Source organism: Solanum lycopersicum, chromosome 12 (assembly GCF_036512215.1).
Source record: "Solanum lycopersicum chromosome 12, SLM_r2.1".
NCBI lineage: Eukaryota > Viridiplantae > Streptophyta > Magnoliopsida > Solanales > Solanaceae > Solanum > Solanum lycopersicum.
The window spans coordinates 57848680-57870748 of NC_090811.1; the positions used below are offsets into that span (position 1 = coordinate 57848680).

The 22069-nt window shown below is 33.6% G+C and overlaps 1 long non-coding RNA gene and 1 other non-coding gene across 2 annotated transcripts; both read left to right on the forward strand.

Annotated features, from left to right (window-relative positions):
- The first annotated feature begins 95 nt into the window (after positions 1 to 95).
- Positions 96 to 7061, forward strand: LOC109119121 (uncharacterized). Its single transcript, XR_011213117.1, has 2 exons — positions 96 to 1477; positions 6916 to 7061. It is a non-coding gene; the product is annotated as an uncharacterized lncRNA (long non-coding RNA).
- A 7806-nt stretch (positions 7062 to 14867) lies between these two features.
- On the forward strand, positions 14868 to 14970 carry LOC112939956 (U6 spliceosomal RNA). Its single transcript, XR_003244886.1, has one exon. It is a non-coding gene; the product is annotated as a U6 spliceosomal RNA (small nuclear RNA).
- Positions 14971 to 22069: the final 7099 nt, after the last annotated feature.

Consider the following 22069-nt stretch of genomic DNA (forward strand, 5'->3'; position numbering starts at 1 on the left):
TGTCTTTTGCTTTTGTTGCCAACACAATTTATCTGTTATTGGCATTATTTCTTTCATTTCATAAATAAATGTATAAGTTTCTTCATCTTCTTTTCTATCTTTGTACAATTATACATGTTCTTTCCCATTTTGATTTCATCAAATTTGAGGTTAGCTACTCTTTCAATTTTAGGCAAATCTTTTTATTTTGTTTTTGTTATAAAATCAAGCTCATAGCAATATAAGTACAAAGAGAAGAAGACAAGATATAGAGATGAAGAAGAGAACTTTTCTTCTTATTCAAGCATATGTTACAATGATGAATGATATCTCTATTTATAGGTAGAGAAATCAACCAAAAGGTAACCATGTTAATGTCCAATTAATAGGTACATAGTTATCTACAAAGATTCATGTCACCTTGAAAATGTAGAAACATGATAGGATAAGTTCATGAAAAAAGCAAATGGACAATCCACTATTCAATGGATTTATAACATTTATTTTATATTTTCATTATGATAAATGATGGCAATTTTTTTACATGTGTTTGATGAACAAATTTTCTCCTAAATATTAGTCATTTCCTTATACCATATTAGAAGCATGAGTTCCAATGTGGTATAAACCTGTTTATTTTTGGATATTATATCTCAAGATAAAGATATGTTTGTCATTTTATTTCTTAACTTTATACTACCATTTAAGGACGTGTCTTTTGCTTTTGTTGCCAACACAATTTATCAGGTACGTGACATGATTTCTGTCATTTCATAAATAAATGTATAAGCTTCTTCATCTTCTTTTCTGTCTTTGTTCAATTATACATGCTCTTTCCCATTTGGATTTCATCAAATTTGAGGTTAGCTACTCTTTCAATTTTAGGCAAATCTTTTTATATTGTTCTTTTATATTTTTATTATGATAAATGATGCCAATTTTTGACATGGGTTTGATGAATAAATTTTGCTCCTAAATTATAATCCATTTCCTTATACCATATTAGAAGCATGAGTTCCAATGTGGTATCAACTTGTTCTCATTTTTTGGTATTATATCTCAAAATAAGGATATGTTTGTCATTTATTTCTTAACTTTGTCCTACCATTTAAGGACGTGTCTTTTGCTTTTGTTGCCAACACAATTTATCAGTTACATGGCATTATTTCTGCCATTTCATAAATAATTGCATAAGCTTCTTCATCTTCTTTTTTGTCTTTGTTTAATTATACATATTCTTTCCTATTTGGATTTCGTCAAATTTGAGGTTAGCTACTTTTTTAGGCAAATCTTTTTATTTTGTTCTTTTATATTTTCATTATGATAAATGATGGCAATATTTTGACATGGGTTTGATGAACAATTTTTTCTCCTAAATACTACTCATTTCCCCTTTGATGTAGGATTTTTGATTCTTATCAGATTCATATTTTTTTTATATATAAACAGGTTATAGTGCAATTGCATGCAGATTTCAAATTTTTGGATTCATCTTCTAGTAAGTTCAATTTTTAATTTTATCCGCTTCATCATTTGGGAATTTTATGTACTTATTTTTGTGGCCTTCAAATTCTAGCCGTGACTTCATAAAATTAAAGTGCCTATTTTAAATTTCTTCAAAAATTTGTAATGATTTATGGCTTCTCAATGATTTTTGGTGTGGATGAGTGCAAATTAAATTTGGCTTTTTTTATCTCTGATCTCAACTCTTAATTAGAATATAACTTTTCTTCTTCCAATGTGCCTTTGCTTATTACTTGTATGTGATTATTGTTCTCGAGTGTGTTTAACTTTCTTCACTTTTGTATGTGACGCTCTTCCACTTACTTTAATTATTGTGTAAAGTCGGTGACTATTTGTAGCTATATATTACTTTGACATCAAAGTAGAGTTTGATCAATGCTTAGCTTCTTCATTAATTTATAAAATTGGAGGCATTTTTGGTGATCTGTTGTCTTATTAGCATATCAGGACATATAGTATTTTTTCTTCAAACTTAACATGTCTCTATTTCGATTGAAATAGCATAATTGTAGTAGGTGAAAATGAGCTTTGTTGAATGCCTTGAATCGGACCCGTTACGGCAAACCCTATTCTGTATTCTGTTCTTGCCTCTCCATAATAAAACTGCTCCCCCTCTTCCCGTGGACGTAGCCAATTTATTGGTGAACCATGTAAATCTGTTGTCTTATTTTTCGCGTTTATATTTTCTCGTATTATCTCGAATTCCGCATAACAAATTGGTATCAGAGCCTCTCGGTTAATCGGTGTTTTTGGATAATTCGAGATGTCTGCTTTGAAAGTGAAAATCGACAAATTCACAGGGAGGAACAATTTCAGTTTATGGCAGATCAAGATGCGGGCTTTGTTGAAACAACAAGGCTTCTGGGCGCCGTTGTCGAAGACAAGAACGTCGTCGTTACTCCTGAAATGGCGATTCTGGAGGAAAAAGCGCACTCGACGATCATGCCGTGTCTCGCGGATGACGTCATCATGGAGGTCTCAAATGAAGAGACTGCTGCTGGTCTGTGGTTGAAGATGGAGAGTTTGTAAATGACAAAATCTCTAACCAACAAGCTGCTTCTGAAATAACGTCTATTCGGTTTACGAATGGCTGAAGGTACACAACTCAGGGAACATTTAGAGCAATTGAATACTTTGTTACTAGAATTGCGTAATATCGATGTGAAGATCGAGGATGAAGATGCTGCCCTGATTCTGTTAGTATCTCTCCCAATGTCGTTTGAGAATTTTGTTCAATCGTTCATTGTTGGGAAAGATACTGTGTCGCTGGAAGAAGTCAGATCGGCCCTTCATAGCAGGTAATTAAGGCATAAGGCTAACGGCACAAGTACAGACATACAGCCTTCCGGTCTATTCACCAGCAGCCTTCTGGGCCATCCTATCACATCTGTCCTAGGAGAGAGTGGTTCACGACTTATGAGCAGGTAGACGGAGGCAGCATCTCGATGGCCAACAGTTCTGTCTGCAAGGTGGTTGGGACAGGCTCAATCAAGATAAGGACACATGACGGTAGCTTCTGCACATTGAACGAGGTCAGGCACGTTCCATTGATGACGAAAAATCTGATATCTCTCAGTCTTTTGGACAACAAGGGATTCAGATGGTCGGGAAAATATGGAGTCTTGCGGGTCTGGAAGGGTTCAAATCTGATTCTGAAAGGTGTCATGCATGGTACTTTGTATTTTCTATAAGGTTCCACGGTTATAGGTTCAGCCCATGTTGCATCGTCAGAAGTTCACCAGAAGGATATGACTAAGTTATGGCACATGAGACTTGGTCATATGGGTGAAAGAGGGATGCAAATTCTGTCAAAGGAGGATCTTCTTGCTGGTCATAAGGTTAAGAGCCTAGAGTTTTGTGAACATTGTGTCTTTGGAAAACTACATCGCAACAAGTTTCCAAAGTCCATTCACAGAACAAAAGGCATACTTCATTATATCCATTCGGATTGCTGGGGTCCATGCCGTGTTGAGTCTTTGGGAGGCTGCAGATTCTTTGTGTCCATTATTGATGACTACTCAAGGATGACTTGGGTGTACATGATGAAGCATAAAAGTGAAGCTTTCCAGAAGTTCAAGGAGTGAAAATTTTTGATGGAAAATCAAACAGGGAAGAAGATCAAGAGGTTGCGAACTGATAATGGGCTGGAATTCTGCTGGTCTGAATTTGATCAATTCTGTAAGGATGAAGGGATTGCTCGACATCGTACAGTCAGAAATACACCACAGCAGAACGGTGTAGCTGAGCGGATGAATCAAACACTTCTGGAGAGAGCAAGGTGCATGCTCTCTAATGCTGGGCTAGATAGAAGATTCTGGGCATAAGCGGTTAGTACAGCTTGCTACTTGATTGACCGCGGACCACACACAAGCATATAGGGCAAGACACCTATGGAGATGTGGTCAGGAAGAGCTGCTGATTATTCAAATCTGAAAGCTTTTGGTTGTACGGCTTACAATTACGTCAGTGAAGGTAAGTTAGAACTAAGAGCTAAAATGGGAGTATTTGTGGGCTACGGAGATAGAGTGAAAGGTTTCAGAATCTGGTCTCCAGCAGAAAAGAGGGTTATTATGAGCAGGAACGTTGTCTTTGAGGAAAGTTCTCTGCTTAGAACCATTGTGAAGCCTACAACTACGTCAGAAACTGGGAGTCTTGATAAACAGGTGGAGTTTCAAGTCATTCAAAACGAGAGCGATTTGAAAGAACCTGAAAAGGAGGATCAAGAGCCATAGACAGAAACTGATATTCCAGAATCTATGCCATCAGATATACATCGGAGTATAACTCAAGATCGGCCAAGGAGGGTTGGAGTTCGGCCACCTACGAGGTATGGTTTTGAGGACATGGTGGGTTTGCACTGCAGGTTGTTGAAGAGGTAGATACATCTGAGCCGTCTACTTACAAAGAAGCTATTTTAAGTCCTGATTCTGGAAAATGGTTTGCTTCTATGGGAGATGAGATGGAGTCCCTACACAAGAATCAGACATGGGATCTGGTCATAAAGCCTTCGGGGAGAAAGATTATTACTTGCAAATAGGTTTTCAAGAAGAAAGAAGGGATATCACCAGCAGAAGGAGTCAAGTATAAAGCCAGGGTTGTGTTGCCAGAGGTTTCAACCAAAGAGAGGGAGTGGACTACAATGAGATCTTCTCACCAGTGGTCAGACATACTTCCATCCGAGTGTTACTAACGATAGTTACACATCAGAATCTGGAGCTTGAACAACTTGATGTAAAGACAGCGTTTCTACATGGAGAGTTGGAGGAAGAGATATACATGACTCAGCCGGATGGTTTCCAAGTTCCAGGGAAGGAATATCACGTCTGCAAGTTGAAGAAGTCCTTATATGGACTAAAGCAGTCTCCAAGGCAGTGGTACAAAAGGTTTGACAACTATATGGTGAAGTTGGGCTATACTCGTAGCTCATATGATTGTTGTGTCTACTACAATAGGCTCAAGGATGATTCATTCATCAATCTGGTGCTTTATGTAGATGATATGCTGATAGTTGCAAAGAAGAAGTATGACATTCAGAAGCTGAAGGGTTTACTTAGTGCTGAGTTTGAGATGAAGGATCTAGGAGCCGCTCGAAAAATTCTAGGGATGGAGATCATTAGAGACAGAGAGAGAAGGAAATTTTTCTTGTCACAGAGAAGCTACATTCAGAAGGTCTTGGCGAGGTTTTGCATGTCTTCATCTAAGCCTATTGATACCCCCAGTGCTGCCAATATCCATCTCACTGTCATGTTCGCTCCACATTCAGAAGAAGAGAAGGAGTATATGTCACGAGTCCCTTATGCCAGTGCCGTAGGAAGTTTGATGTATGTTATGGTCTGTACAAGGCCAGATTTAGCACATGCAGTCAGTGTAGTGACCAGATTCATGGGACAACCAGGGAGAGAACATTGGCAGGCTGTGAAGAGAATTTTCTGGTACCTTAGAGGTACATTTGACGTTGGTCTCATTTATGGAGGTGATACTCAGTGCTTGGTTACTGGCTATTCTGATTCTGACTATGCTGGAGATGTTGACACAAGAAGCTCGATGACTGGCTATGTGTTTACCCTTGGAGGATCTGTCGTCAGTTGGAAGGCAACTTGCAACCTACAAAGACTTTGTCTACTACGGAGGCAGAGTACATGTCAAGAGGCTGAAAAAGAAGGGATTTGGCTGAAAGGGCTGGTTAGTGATCTTGGTCTGCATCATGATCAGGCTACGGTGTATTGTGACAGTTTGAGTGCAATTTGTCTAGCCAAGGATCATGTCCATCATGAGAGAACTAAGCATATTGACGTGAGGTATCATTTTCTGAGAAGTGAGAAGAGAATCAAAGTGAAGAAAGTAGGAACTGCTGATAATCCTGCTGATATGTTCACAAAGCCGGTTCCACAGAGCAAGTTTCAACACTGTTTGGACTTTCTCAACATCAGAAGCTGTTAATTGCCCTGTGGGGCAATTCTGAGGAAGAGGGGGAGGCCTGACACTATCATAGTGCGTCTGAAGAATCTGTTTGGAGAATTCAAGTCAAGGTGGAGATTTGTTGAATGCGTTGAATCGGACCCGTTACAGCATAAAAACGGGGGTCTCGCTGCCCGGTCAGCGAGTCGGGGGGTCCAGGGGGGCGACGCGCCCCCTGGCCTGGGGGTCCGGGGGAAGGGGGGCGGAGTCGCCCCCGGCCCGACGGTATACAATGTTGTTGTATTGGGCCCTTAGTTATCTGTCAATTCTGTATTTTGGGCCCAAGCCAGTTAGGGCGTAGCTTAGCACTATATATAGACGCTATGGCAAACCCTATTCCGTATTCTGTTCTTGCCTCTCCATAATAAAACTGCTCCCCCTCTTCCCGTGGACGTAGCCAAATTATTGGTGAACCACGTAAATCTGTTGTCTTATTTTTCGCGTTTATATTTTCTCGTATTATCTCGAATTCCGCATAACAAGCTTACTTGATATTATTACTTATGGTATATATATAGTCGCAAATTAAGTTATTAACTCTTCATCTATCGACCTTTGCATCTTGATATTAATTACTTGCATCCTCAATTATTTTAGGAAACTATTAAACACCAAACAACTTACTTCTCTTATTATATGATTTCTACTAAATACATGTACTATGTCTAACCTTTTAAGTTTTACATGAGTTAGACGCACATTTCAGCATGATAACAGAATTGGAATAAAATTTGTTCAATCTATCTGACTTATTTATGTATAAATATATTACACTGTTGAATTACTTTTCAAATTATTCAGAATGTTTGAAGTTGTAATGTAAATAAAGAATTATTGATATACCTTTTATCCATCTTATATAATCTTACCCTCTCATTTGTTTGTTTGAAGAAAGTTTCTAAAGATATAAGTGAGCCCCTTATTTATAACCTCCCCATGTGTTTTTTCAATCAGAACTCACACAACTACAATGATAACATGAAGTCGACTGTCATCGGCTTTGCAGCTTGATGCGTAACTTTTTGAACTCTCTCATTTTTTATACTACTGCATTGTAAATGTATATGTACATGCCAACAATTCAAAAATCTGCTTACCTAGATAGTTTTTTTTTTTTTATAAATAATGTCTGTAAATCACTCAATGCTGTACTATCCTACCTATCAAAAAAAATTCTGAAGTGGCATGAAAATATTGTGCATTTGTGCCCATAATAATATTGGGCTTGTGCGCACGGGCAATGAACACCTAGTTTGTTAGAAGTGGCAAGTTCTCATATGTTTACTACCCAAAACCTAGCAGAGATGCCACTCTAGTTGTTTCCTATCTTATCAAAATAAAATGTCATTAAAACCCTCAATTTTCAAGGTACCCTATAGGATTTTAAAGGTGATAATAAATAGGGTGACAATTTCAGCCTCAAATTAAATCATTTTGTTCATATTAAATTAAATATTTCCTTTCATATTTCTAAATCAGTTAATATATTCTTCAACCTAATTAAGCTCATATAAATATGGACAAAATAGTTAACAATTCATCCCATATAAGTGAAATGAAACATATATTTTTTTTGTTTTTGGAAAATAAAAAAAATAGGAATCTGTTGGTGGAAGGTGGGTGGGGGTGGGTGCATTTTTTTAAGAAAAATTATTCATTTTGTTTTTGGAAAACAAAAAAAAATTAAGGGTAGGTTGGTGGAAGCTGGGTGCTGGGGGAGAGGTAAATTTTCTTTTGGAAAAACAATTTTTTTTGTTTTTGGAAAACAAAATTTTTTTAGGACAGGTTGGTAGGGGAGGGGGTAAGGGGTGTCGGCGCATAAGGGGTGCCAGTGGGAGGGGCAAGATTTTTCTTTTTGAAAAACAAGATTTTTTTTTGTTTTTGGAAAATAAATAAAAAATTAGGTAGGTTGGTGATAGGTGTCGGGGCACCCCGAGATGGGGAGTGCGCGGAGGGATATAATTTTTTTTTAAAAAGAAATTATTTAAATGGATTAAAACCAATTTACCCAAACCATATTTAACCAAATCTGTATTTGCTCATATTGTAGTTGAATGGATTGTAATTCAAACCATATTTTTTTCAAACTGTATTGAACTCATTCAAAGCGATCTAATCCAACCATTTATCACCCCTAATAATAAATATATTGTTCCTCCAAAGAAGTTTGGGTCTTCTTGCTTTGATCACACTAGAAATTCTGGGAAAATTGATCCTAGAGCCTTTAAGTGTGTCTTTATAAACTCCTATAAATTAAAAGTACAAATGTTATCATTCCCCCTCCAGGAGATCCTTTGCCAACATGGATGTTAACTTAAGACAGGTTGAGCCTTAATTCACCATTACAGCATCACCTATTCAAATGGCGAGCATTAAGAAAGTAGAGATGGTTCTCCCTAGTTCCACGATTGAAATATCTAATACAAGGGTAAGTGAAATTGGAGAAAATATTCATATGAATACTATTGGGCACTTGATTAGACTTGATTTAACAACTTACTCAAGGAGAAATAATAGAGCAAAAGAAGTCATTATGCAATATCTCGAAGCTGAATTCTCTTCTAGCAAAGAGTTATCTACATTTTCTAATAAGTTAGAATTGCCTATTGCATACAAAGGAGTAAACTTATATCAAACATCATTTATCTAATTTTGTCTTTTATAATTTCCCGTCTCCATAGATGAAGCCTTTGCTTTGCCTGTTTCCTACGATTTTTTACTTGTCTCCCTACAACCTTTGTGTTGTCTATTGTTTTAGTAGAATTGGAGGGAAGCTTTTGTAAATCCTCTATGAAATCAATCTATGATTGGAAAGCCTAAGGCCTTGTCAAAAATAAGACATGGGAACTTGTCAGGTCACCACCAGACAAGAAGTTGGTTTGCTACAAATGGGGCTTCACTATGAAACATAAAGTTGATGTTTCAATGAAATATTCAAATAAAAAATAGTGTGTTGGTGATTCACTCATGAAGATACATTTATTTTTGTAGCTTCAATGAATATTATTAGAATTCCTTCATCTTGTGTAGCTAATCTTGATTGAGAGTTGCAACAATTTGATGTCAAGAATGCGTTTCTTCAAGAGAACTTAAAAGAAGAGGTGTGTAAGGAGATCCATCTTGGATTTGATATTGAACAAATTCAAGGTATGCAGACTGAAAAAAACCTAGTAGATTTCGTAAAGCAATTATCTCCTTTGGTTACAAACAAAGCAATGTTTTTTTAGATAAGCGTAAATTTGTATTCAAAAACGAAATGCGTCATCCATGAAATGATGAATTAGAAACTTACATCCCATGTGTGATGGCCTGATGGTTACACCCCATAAGGTTAATCAGATTACAAGTTCCGTAAAAAAACTCAACTACTTCTACCCCCCCCCCCCCCACCACCACCAAATCTTGTTTACACCAAAAGAATAGAAGACTAATATAGTTTGTTTAATCCTCTAAAAAGTATTTTTTTTGCCCTTCAAAGAACCTATGTTTCCTTCCTCCCATAAGGACCACCAGATACATGATGAATTAATGAGCTTCCACCCTTCTTCCTTTTTACCTCTCATTCCGACTCTTGGCCAATTGTTCAGAAGCTCCACAACAGTCTGTGGCATCACCTAACTAACCCCCTTAATGCATAAAAACATATTCCACATACTGGAAACTATTTGTTGGTGTATGAATAGATAGTTGTTCACTTAAGCTTTTTTTTTCACACATAAAGCACCTTGAACAAATTTGCATGCCTCTTTTCTATAGGGCATCATGAGTGAGACATGTTTTCTAGATTAGTAGCCAGAAAAACATGAGACTTCCAATGGATATTTAACCTTTCAAAGCATGTTCCATAGAAATCTATCAATCAGTGAGATGTTATAGTGCACTTTCCAATTGCATGATTTCACTGTATAGACCTCTTTGTTGTGTATCTTTCATATTGGCTTACCAGATCTCTGGGAAATTATTAAGAACTAACTTTTCCAATCATTGAATGCTCTGTTAAGAAGTAGATTCCACCCTATTGATTTCATACTTGTGCCAAATTATTATTGGTTTGTAGACTCAATGAATATAGGTGAGGTATTAAATTTCTCGAACTGTCCTCTCCCCTATCCATATTTCATTCCCGAACTCTGTCTTTATTCCATCCCCAACACTAATGCATATGTTGTTTCTAAAATGTGGTCATAGTCTTCTAATGGTCTTCCAAACACTACATCAAAATCTTCCCATAACCTCTTGAGTTGTCCACTGGTTAATTAAATCATACTTTCCTACTATAAATCTCCTCCATAAGGCTCTATCTTTAGTACAAAATCTCCATATTGGAGTAAACAATTGTTCTGGAGACTTAGGTTTTTTAGTCCTAAGCCTCTTTTGCTTCTGCTGAGTGTGAGAATATTCCATTCACCAAGTTTTAGCTATCTTTTCCCTGTTGCCTTACCAAAGAAAAGATATTCTCAACCTCTTTATTTTCTTCTAATGTTCTTGGAGACTGGAAATAGGCTCATCACATAAGGAGGCAATCTATCCAGTATTGACTTGACGAGGGTCACACTACCACCTCCTAGAGAATAATATTTTTTCCACCTGGTTAGTTTCTTCTCACATCTCTGCAACACCACATTGTACACTTCCAACTCTTTGGTATTAGCACCCAAAGGTAGTCTCAGATATTTTGTTGGTAGTGTATCTACTTGGCAACCTAATGTCTTGCAGATTGTCAATTTGGTTGATAGGGAAGAGATGAATCTTCAAATAGTTGACATGGGGGCCTGAAATGACCTCAGATATAGTGAGTATAGTCCTTATGTGTCTAATTTATGCCTTATCTGCCTCGCAAAATATAAGAGCATCATTAGCATAAAATAAGTGTGTGTTCTCCAACTCCTCCCTTCTCTCAGCAAGTGCACCTAAATCCTCTGACCCACTCATTATCATTTGCCTTCCTACACATATGATTCAACCCTTCCTTAGCTATTAAATATAGTAAAGGGGACTTAGGAAGTCCCTATCTATGATATTTCTCAAACTGGAAGAACCCTTCCATATTTTCATTTGTGAGAAAAGGAAAGTTTTGACACTTAAGATGTAGTATTTGGTCCTGCCAATCCACTTGCTACTGAATCCCGTGTCTTTTAGAATTTTTAGGAGGAAATTCCAGCTGACATGGTCATAGACTTTCTCAATGTCTAGCTTACATAGAATTCCTAGTTTCTTCTACTTTATCCTTGATTCTACCAATTCATTAGTCAACAATGTTGCATCCATTATTTGCCTACCTGTCAGAAAAGTCATTTTGTGTTCATAAACCGATTTCCCTATCACTGTCTTCATTCTCTCATTCAGCAACTTAAAGATAGATTTTATAGACTGCAATATCCAAAGCAATGTTGATCACACTCTATTCATAAGAGTAAGACATCAAAAAGGATGAACTTACTCTTCTCTGGAGGAGGTAAACAAGTTCATTCCAATTCAAAGTTCCCTAACTCTTCTAGCTGCAGTTCTCCTCTCCACTCAGAGAACCCCACAAATTTGTCCATCTTAATAGGCACATGAGGTTTTTGTTCTCCCAACTAGTTGTGCTTCTCAAGAAGTGCCTTGGAGTTTCCCTCCTCATTGCAGTTGGTGTAGAAGTAACTAATTTCCTAACACTTTGGAACTTCATAGGTTCTCTTTTTCCTAGAAGATTAAAGTCTAACTCCCAAATCTTACATGATACACTAGTTTTTCTCATCCCCAATGTCCCCGCCCTTTTTCCTCTTCAATCTCTCATTCCTTCTAGCAAAGTACTCCTCGTAAGATCGGCCTTTTTTTAATAAAGGACTTCAATGGTAAAATACTTCGGACGAGGTTCCCAATCATATTCTACGTTGTTTATAGCCCTCTTATAAAAAGAATGGTATTATATAAGAGCTTTTGACAATATATAATATGGAAGATAATCATTATTTATACCTAACAACATATCCTATAGAATATTTTCCTTACTCGAGTTTAGTTTTCTTTGTTTTGAGATCTTTGTATATATTCTCTGAAAATCCAACATGCCCCTCAAAATTGAAGTGAGAAAACAACTTGATCTTATTTTGGAAACATACAAAGCAGCCGCCAAAATCTCACTAAAATAGTCACAATCACAACTACAAAAAAAAGGCAATATTGCAACTTTTCCCTCTAGAAAGTAGCTGGTAACTGCACAGCTAAAGATAATATTTTTACACATGCATATAAAAAAGAATCTATTATTAGCCACCAAATAGAAGTCTGGTGCTGCGAATCTCCAGAACGTCATAAAAGTGGCTTAAAATTGACCAATAAAACAAGAAACTCAATGTTTTGAGGAGAGTGTTGGGCGAATATGGAGGAGGGATTCAACTACTGTAGAGAGGGGCAGGACTAGAATAATTGTCGAAGATAAAAAGAAGTCAATTATCATAGAGAAAGACGATGCCAATCCCCAGAAAACTAAAAGAAAAGAAGACAAAATTGGCAGGCAAACTGTGAAGGCAGAAGCTAGTTGAGAGATTATACCAAGATCATAAAGACTCTCACACCAAGAAAAAAAAAGAGAACTTCTTAGTGACTTGATTGTTAATTAACAATGTGCATATCCAAACATTGCTAAAGTCATCAAAAATTAAGGAAAATTTCATAGATGATTCAATGGGATGTGTTAAGATATTATTATGTACGTAATATGAGGGGAAAAAAGGAACACGCATGGGGAAAGAAGGATATGACAAGTTATGCTAGGAAAAAATGGGGGTGTTTGGTACTTTGGTAAAATAAGGGAGATGGAGTTTATGGAGGGTTTTGGAAAAACGTGTTTCCCTTTCTCTTAAGCTTTTCATTTTGTTGGTGAACTTACATGTTTCCACTTGATATTTATCAATTTTTCATTTCCCAATATGGTCATCCCACATTGTTACCTTCTCAAAAATAATATGGCCATCCAACAATGAATACATGTTTCTGATTTTTCCAAAAAGATACCTCAATTTAGCTAGATTAAGAACAAAGATGTTGAATGTTAAGATAACATGTGTCTGAACCAGCATATGCCTAGCTTTTTAAAACTTGAGTACAAGTTCAAAGCGCTTATGTGAGCGGGTGTATATGGAGAGTTGATAAGGCCATCAAGAACATCTAGACAATGATACAAGCTTACATTTTTTGGTATATATGGACATAAAGGAACAAGAGATGTTTACAAGGGGAGGCTTCTCTAGATTTTTAGTTGGTGTAGTTTATAACCAACTAGCAGTTCAATAACTTTAGTTCAACTTCTGCACTTTATTAGCTCTTTAGTTTTGTCAAAGTCTTTTTTTGTTAGTTGCTAGATTTTTTGTAAGCTTCAACGACATATCTATAACTACTGCATACTCTTGATGGTTTCCTTAATGAAAAATCACTTCGTAACAAAAGGAATATCATAGCATCCTCACATTTTATTTTTATCAATGCTTACCTCACTAACAACTTCCGTTTTTTGTTTAACAACTTTTTAATATCTATATGGTCATCCCATGATGATCCTGTGTTTCTAGTTCTACTATAAAGGTACCTTGGTTAAGATTTAAGGAATTTGCATTCAACATCTCATATAAATATGGTTAATAAGGCATCTCTTTTAAACATAAGATCAGTTACTAAGGCAATTAATATTGAATTATTACCTACAACTGCAGGTAATCTAGACCTCTTATATAAGTAGTTATTTCTTGTATATTGTAAATCAAGAAAATAAGAATATTTCTCTTCTACTTCATGAAGGCTCTATGATTTGGGTAGAGTCACAAGTACCTCCCACCTTATGATGGGTTATTCTACACCGCTTGGCCCGTAAATGATTTTATTTTTTTTATTTTCGGTGACCAAATCCATTACAACCTCCAAGGACAGACTGCTGCTTTGTCTAACGATTAGCGCCTAGGATGTTCATAATTCAGTATACAAAATTGAACTGAAAATTCTGATATTGTTAGTCCATTAAACCAAAACCCCTCCCACACAAAATTTATATTTTCTCATATAAGCGCCTAAATTGCACTTCCCACAAGAAGTCGTTTTTAATCAACTTAAGTAACAATGCATCACTTATATGCACGAAATTGTAAGCACATCGTTGTAGAGACAAAACAACAATGATTTGGGGTATCTTTTGCAGTTAAGGAGTAACAATTAGGCAGGAATCGGGGAAAAACTAAATAAAAAATAACATCAAATAGAAAAGATTACTTAGAGTATGTAACGACGATAATTACCTTTTAGATATTTTGGTTGGGTGGAAAAATTGAATAGATGGAGAGAGGAAGAGAGGGAAAATTATATTTCTATTTATTTTAGTAGTAAAGTATTAGAACTTCCCTTAAAACTTTAACCATAGCGCCACCTCTCAATGGGCTAGTGCGCGATTTGAATTTAATCGAAGCTCCACAGCCTAAGCGAAACCCAAAAAAATACTTGTTTGCTATTTCTTTTTATCCTCTTAAACATTAGTCTCTCTGTCCAATTCTTTTATACCGTCAAACTATAAAAATTTTTGACTAATATTTTAGGATATATTTTTTTATTATATTAATATGCAAAAGTTTGCAACTTATAATACTTTTCATATAATTTTTGGATATCTAAATTTTGTTCATATATCAAATTAATATATTATAATTTAACTTTAAAATTAGTCAAATTGACCTTTTGAAATGTACAACATAACAATTAAAAGTGGACGGTGGAAGAATAATGGTGTAATACAACTAATGAAAATAGTTCTTTACTTTAAAATGGTGTAATTGTGTTTGGAGTTTGCTCATGGTATAATGATTATAATAGATAAATAAAATTTGGTTTTAATTGAGATCTATGTCATCTAATTTTAGGTGTGTACGAGTAAACATACATAAATGTCCTTTTGAGATAGTCAATTAAATTAAAATGATGTAAAGAAATTAGCATGGATCTTGCGCAAGGATGACACACACAAATTGAGAATTGATTCAAATTTTATTTTATAAAGATTTGAACAAATAGATACATGTATTCTACGTGACATGATACACGTAAATTGTCATGTAGAACGAAAACACATGTTTATGTATTATGGCTTTGCTAATTATTATAATCCCTTGAGTTTGGGGTTTGACAAAGTGTTCTATGTTTAGAAAGGTGGGGACATTTAATTTTGTGTTCATCCTAAGAACATCCAAAATATATATTTTTATAATTTAACACAAATTTGTCTTTTTTTTTTAAAAAAATCATATGGTTCTTATGTTTGAATGTGTACGACCTCATTTGTTTCCATTACGATTAATAAGCCTGAATCTGAATACACATGTGAATATTAAGATTTTTATTAAGATCTAGGTGTTTTGATCTGAATACACATCTGAATATTTAAGATGTGGTCTCTAAATCTGAATACTAAATAATTAATATTGTTTATTTTCAAATAGCTGTATGTGGAAGTGAAATTAAACATTATATTAATAAAAATATTATAAAATTTTCATTTCAACAAAATATATCACTTTTGATTATTTTTTTAAAAAGGTTTTCATAATTATGATTTGAAGTTATTTTTTCATTCAAAAACCTTGATAAACAACAATGCATCAAAAATTGCAACCAGTGTTCTTGACACACATGAATACAAGAAAATTGTTAATATAAAAAAATACGTAAAAGGATTTATGAAAACTTACAAGTTGGGAAAAAATGGCGTCTGATTGAGAAAAGTGAAAAATAATTTGTTGGGAAAAAATGGCGTCTGATTGAGAAAAGTGAAAAATAATTTTTTTAGTTATGAGATAAAAAAGCACGCCCAAAGCAGAGAAGCTATGATTTATTATTTGACAAATTATCAAATGAGTCTGAATGTTGTTAAGAGTGTCCTACAAATCTGATTCATTCAAAGCTTTTCAAACTCATTAAGAGGTTTTTCGAAAAATAAAATAAATGAACTTAATGAGCTGAATCTGAATGATTCAAATTAAGACCCAAAAAAAACATACTTAATGGGTTGAATTTGAATGATTAAGATTTAGACCTCCATTAAGTGCAAACAAATAAGGTCTACATGTGTTTCCGTTCCTCTTATATTATACTGAATAGAGAAATCCTATAATTTAGCCAAATGCACATTTGGTTCGGTTTCGAGTCAAAATCTCCTCTAATCCATTAATTTTTCATATTCTAGCAATTTTATTATTGTTATTGCATATTTTAAAGTTGCACGCAGTGGCGGACCCAGTATGTGAGTTTCGGGTGCTCGAGCACCCATTGACTCTGATTTTTTTTAGTATAGACAAATGAGGAATATATATATATATATATATATATATATAGAATATAATAAATCCGTAATAAAAAATTAAATAAGCACTCATAGTATGAAAGCTGTCATGGGCGTGCTGGTTTACACATGGAAACAAGAGCCCCGCAAAGCACACTGGTACGGCTCGAATCCCACCCGCCCCATTCTTTTTTTCTTTTCTTTTTGCAGCGAATTTTGCACCCTTCTTTTCTTTTCTTTTTTAATTCTTTTTCCTTTTTCTATCTAATTAAGGGCTTGTTTTTTTAACTTTTTTTTTTCTTACAATTTTTTCTTCTTTTTCTTTTTGCAGCGAATTTTGCACCCTTTTTTTTCTTTTTTAATTTTTGTTCCTTTTTCTATCTAATTAAGGGCTTTTTAAAACCTTTTTCTTTCTTTTTTTTCTTACACTTTTTCCTTTTCCTAATTAAGGGCTTTTTTATTTTTATTTTTTTATTGAAGAGTTTCAGTTAGTATAATTTATACTTTGTGATTGCTAAAAGGTTTATGTTAAAGGGAGTGAGCACCCACAACCTTTAAATCCTGGATCCGCCACTGATTGCACGCTAATTTGTTAGTCCATGGCCATTAGTTATTTTTTGGTCAAACGTCAATTTTGACTTTTCTCATTATATTTCTTTGGTGTAGCTAATGGCTTTAACCCAATTTTTCCGGTTTGGCCATAGGATTTCCCAAATAATATTTGGAAAAAATTTGGCAAATGATGTTTGTCCATACAATTTGTCATTATTTGGCAAATATTTTGGCAAATATTTTTGGCAAATATCCAAATACTAGTTATTTCTAGTATTTGGGCCAAATATCATTATTTGCGATCCTTTGAAAATTAAAATTTTACCCCAAACTTTTTTTTTTACAAAAATACCCTCTATTGCTTGCGTTGTATTACATATTCTTTTACGTGGAATACCAAAATAGTGATGAAATATTTACTGAATGTTAAGTAATGATTTGATTGTTGATGAAAATGATGAAAAATTGGCTCAAGGTAACAAAGTTATGTACTTTTTATACTTCACGATGTATGTAATGATGTTTGTTGCACTCATTCCAAATTATCACATTGCTCTAGTATCATGGACACTATTTGTTATTATCGTAACGAACATCTAAGTGACTTGTAATACAAACCTATAGTTAGTTTTGATAGTTCTAAAACTTACGGGTATAAATCATATTTTTCTAAAAAGGTGAAATATGTATTTCAAATCCTATGACCAAACACATGATGAAACTTCACTCAAATATATTTGCCAAGAATATTTAGAAATCTATGGCCAAACGCTAGTTCAATACTAGTCTAAATAATTTTAGTATAAATCTTGCTAGATGTTGAAGATATTTGATCGTATGAGGGTTAGGTTTGCCTCTTGCATGCTTCTTTGTAAGATCAACTAATAATATATGCTTTAGGAAAGTTATTTAACTCGTTGGTTGTAGTTAAATTTAAATTATGTGTCTAAGGTTGATTAACTTTCTTCAATTGGTTCGCTACTATCGAAGTTGAAGATCTTTATATCTCTCGAATAACATATATCTTCTAGTCTTTTTAGTTTAGTTGTTGCTTCTATTGTAAAATGTTAAAGTTATAATTTAAACTTATTTTTTTAGTTTATTATTAAAATTGTAATTAAATATATGAGATGAGGAACATTTATTATTTAAAATAAATATAAAGAGAAAATTTTCTTTTTTTTGAAATATATGAAAAATATATAAAAAATTGATTGAATATTTAAAATTTATTATGCGTCATATTATTAAGGATAGTCGAATAAAAGCAAGTCATGTTGTGGTAAAAGTTTTGTAAATTTAAATGATGCAGTACTTGAATAAATTTAAAAAGTTATAAGATTTTTTATTTACTATAAATATCTATAATAAGTTTTGAAGAATGAGTAACCTGTATTTAACAAAAATTAATATAAATAATAATAATAATTACTTAAAACTTAATATAATTGGAGATTAAATTTAAAAATGTGTTATAAATTACATTTATTATACTCTCAACTGTTAATTAAAGTTGAAATGGAATGAGTAATAAATATTTTAAAATTTGAATAATGTATTGAAGTAGGTGAAAGGAACGGCTTTTTAGGAATATTGATGCGTGTGCATGCATTATTTATTTATTGCAAGTCATTAATGTGTGTACTTGTATATATATATTATATATATAATTTTATTAGTTTAGTGTCATTAAAATAAGGAATATAAGTAAATTGAAAAAAATTAAAATTAAGAAGACTTTTGGACAACCCAACATATAACAAAAATGTATGGGCAAAAAGTAATTGGAAAGTAAAATGGAAAAAACGTAAAAATAAACAAAATAGATATTTCTGGAAGAAATTTTTTTACCGCGAGTCACAAGTATAATGTGATAAAAATTATATAAGGCATATTTATATTTTGACAAGTGGATTTATTTCAGAAAATTAACCAAATTTTTCTCTCTCTTTATTTTCACGTTTTTTTCTCTTTCTTACTTTTTTTTATATTTCTTTTCTAACAATTGTTCCAAATTTCATACTTAAATAGTTTTATTCATAAAAAATATGAAATTTAAAAAATCTTGACTACCTCATTTTATTTCAACATTTTGTTATTATTTTTTCATTTCAATATTAGTTATTTATATTTTTAAAAAAGTTTATAAAGTTATTTGTTAATTTCAAAGATATAATTAATTATAATTTTCTATTTTATTATAACAACTAATTATTTTTAAAAGTATAAATAAAATTTATAAAGTTACCCCCAAAAAATTAAGGTATAGATTAGTAAAATTATTATTTTATTTATGATTTTTTAAGGAATTTGTAAAAGAAAAAATAGATTATTAATATGAAAACAAAGAGGGTAAAAATTTAATATGTTCTTTTATTTTTCTCTCAGCAATTCCATAATCCAAAAGCACTTCAATTTAAAAATACTCTTCAATAAGTAAATATAACGGAAAGAACATCATGATCTTGATAAACAATTTTATAAGTTTTGATACTATTTTCATGAAATTCAAAAACAAAATATATCCATAAACACCAACATAAATATATATTATTCTGTCAATTTATACGATATTTTTTTCTTAAAATTCAAGGTAGGTGAAATTTGATTAATATTTTGTTTATTAACTTTTCTTACACATTTCTTAAGAAAAGTTATCTATTTATAAAGCCCAAATTAGTTACTTAGTCCAAATGAACATGGATTTAATTCAAATTTTGTATGAATTTTATCCAATACAATTTATGTGTTTACAAATGCGCTTTACTCTGAGACTTGTCGATGTGTAGACTTTCCGAAGATTGGCGACAAGACTTGAAGTATTCATGAATGTATTTTAATTTTGTGAAACTTGTCAACATATAGGCTTGCCGAATTTTCGAATTTGACGACGAGAATTGAAGTCTTTATGAAGACAACAATATCACTCTTAAGACATTTGATTGACTACATTTCTTCTGATGAATCAAGTTGCATGGTAGGGTCATGTGCAACTCCATGTCATACAAGTCCTCAACGTTGAATTTAAATTAAAAAAATATAACTTGATTTGCTTCTTTTTTGCAAACCTTTAACTTGGAACACTTGCTAATTTAATAATCACATCACATTTTCTTTCCATTGATTTTGTAAGAAGCATTCTTGAAATCTCAAGGGTTATTGCTTTCCTTTTGAATGCTGGCAACTTCCATTTAGATGGAAAAATATTTATGTGATTTTCTTCTTCCAATTTTGCCAAAGCTTTTCTTGTACAAGAAATAAAAATCGTTCAAAGAAACTTCGATATGAGAATCTCCCAATAATGAAGGGTTGATCAGAGAATCATAGAAAAAAAATAATTCTCCTAACCTAATCAATGTAGAACTCTAAATTTGGTGTCTTCTTTTCTCAATTTCGTGCAGTTTCATCAAAATTTCATTTTCTTAGTGTAGAAATGTCCAAATGACGAGCAAATTGGTTTGGAAGAAACGAAATTTGTAGTACTGCGACCTATAAAAAAATCAGTGTTAAACACCTTCCTGATTGACGGGAATCAATTTCTGAAGTCAGATCTCAAATCTGTAAGTTTTTCTCACAGCTACGCGCAATCTCGACAAAGCATCATTTTATTGGGGTAGGAGAAATCAAACGATGAGAGGATTTATTATGGAGAAAGCAGACTTCTAGTACAACAACATATCCAAATATTAATGTTAGAAACCTTTCGGATCGCCGAAAATCAATTTTTGAAGTTGGACCCTAAATCTGGACGTTCTTCTCATAGCTATGCACAAACTCGCCAAAACATCATTTTCTTGGTGTAGAAGCATTCAAACGACAAGAAGTTTGATTATGCACAAACTAGGCTTCAAGTAGTACGACATATCCAAAATTCAATGTTAGAGATCTTCTGGATCGACGGGAATCAATATTTGAAGTTGGACTCCAAATTTGGACATTCTTCTTACCAAAACATCATTTTCTTTGTGTAGGGGCATTCAAACGACAAGAAGCTTGATTTTGGAGACACTAGACTTCGATGAATATGACATATAAAAAATCAACATTAGAAACCTTCCGTATCAACGAAAATCAAACTTTGAAGTTGGACCCATAATATGGCCTTTCTTCTACAGTTATGCGCAATCTCTCCAAACATCATTTTCTTGGTGTAGGAGTATTCAAACGATGAGAAACTTGATTCTGGAGAAACTAGAGTACTATGACATATCCAAAAATCAACTTTAGAAATCTTCCATATCGACGAGAATCAAATTTTGAAGTTGGATCCAAAAATCTGACAGTTCTTCTCATGACTATGGACAGTGCTGCCAAAGTATCCCTTTCTTTGTGAAGAAGCTTTCAAATGACGAGCGGGTTGAAACTTATGAAAATATACTCATATTACTATAACATATCCAAAAATCCATCTCAAACTCTTCTTGAATTGACAAAAATGGTTATTATTATTTTTGAAGTTGGTCTTCAAACTTTAACGTTTTCCTCACGGATTTGTCTTTTTGGTTTTTTCTTGTTTCTCTTTCTTGCAGGTAATGGTTGTGGTTGCATATTTATTTTGCATTGACATGTTTCTTAACCAGGAGAGATTCATGTTCAAGATCCAATTTGACTGTAATTCAAAACATTGTATTATTGGCACCGCTATGTTGAAAAAGATTGTTCTGCTGCTGCTCATGTTTGTCATATCATATTGAAGGGTCATGCACTTACTACATGTGTTATCAGAAGTAGATCAACCAAGAAAAATTGAAAGTTTCGTACAGTTGGCACCGATGACTCCAATTTTTTTTTATTTCAGGTTTTCGAAAGAGACTAAATCTCTTAGAAGTTGCACGAATTGTTCATATGATTGGCATGGAATCACTCATCTCCTCCTAGAAATGTTGATACAAAACTCACTTGACGCATTCAGCTTCCTTGCAGCCTTTGTAAAAAAACAATCCTTTAATTAGCGGTTCCATGAGAGAAACATTTGAAGTACTTTCATTCATTTCTAACGAGAAAGAACCTGATGCGAAAATGGCGAGAGAAACACTTGGTGTAGGCCTCCAAACATCAACGAACTAGATAGCGGATAATCTCATTGTTCAATCTATAGTGTGGATTGCCATCTTCCTCTCAATTTGGAGATGATCTTGGTCCAATCTTCTGACTTCTTTGGAGGCTCATGGAGCTCGAATTTCTTACACTTTGTGATTTCAACTTTGCACATCTTTGAAATATATTTATTTTCATATGTGAAATCCATGAAATTGCAAT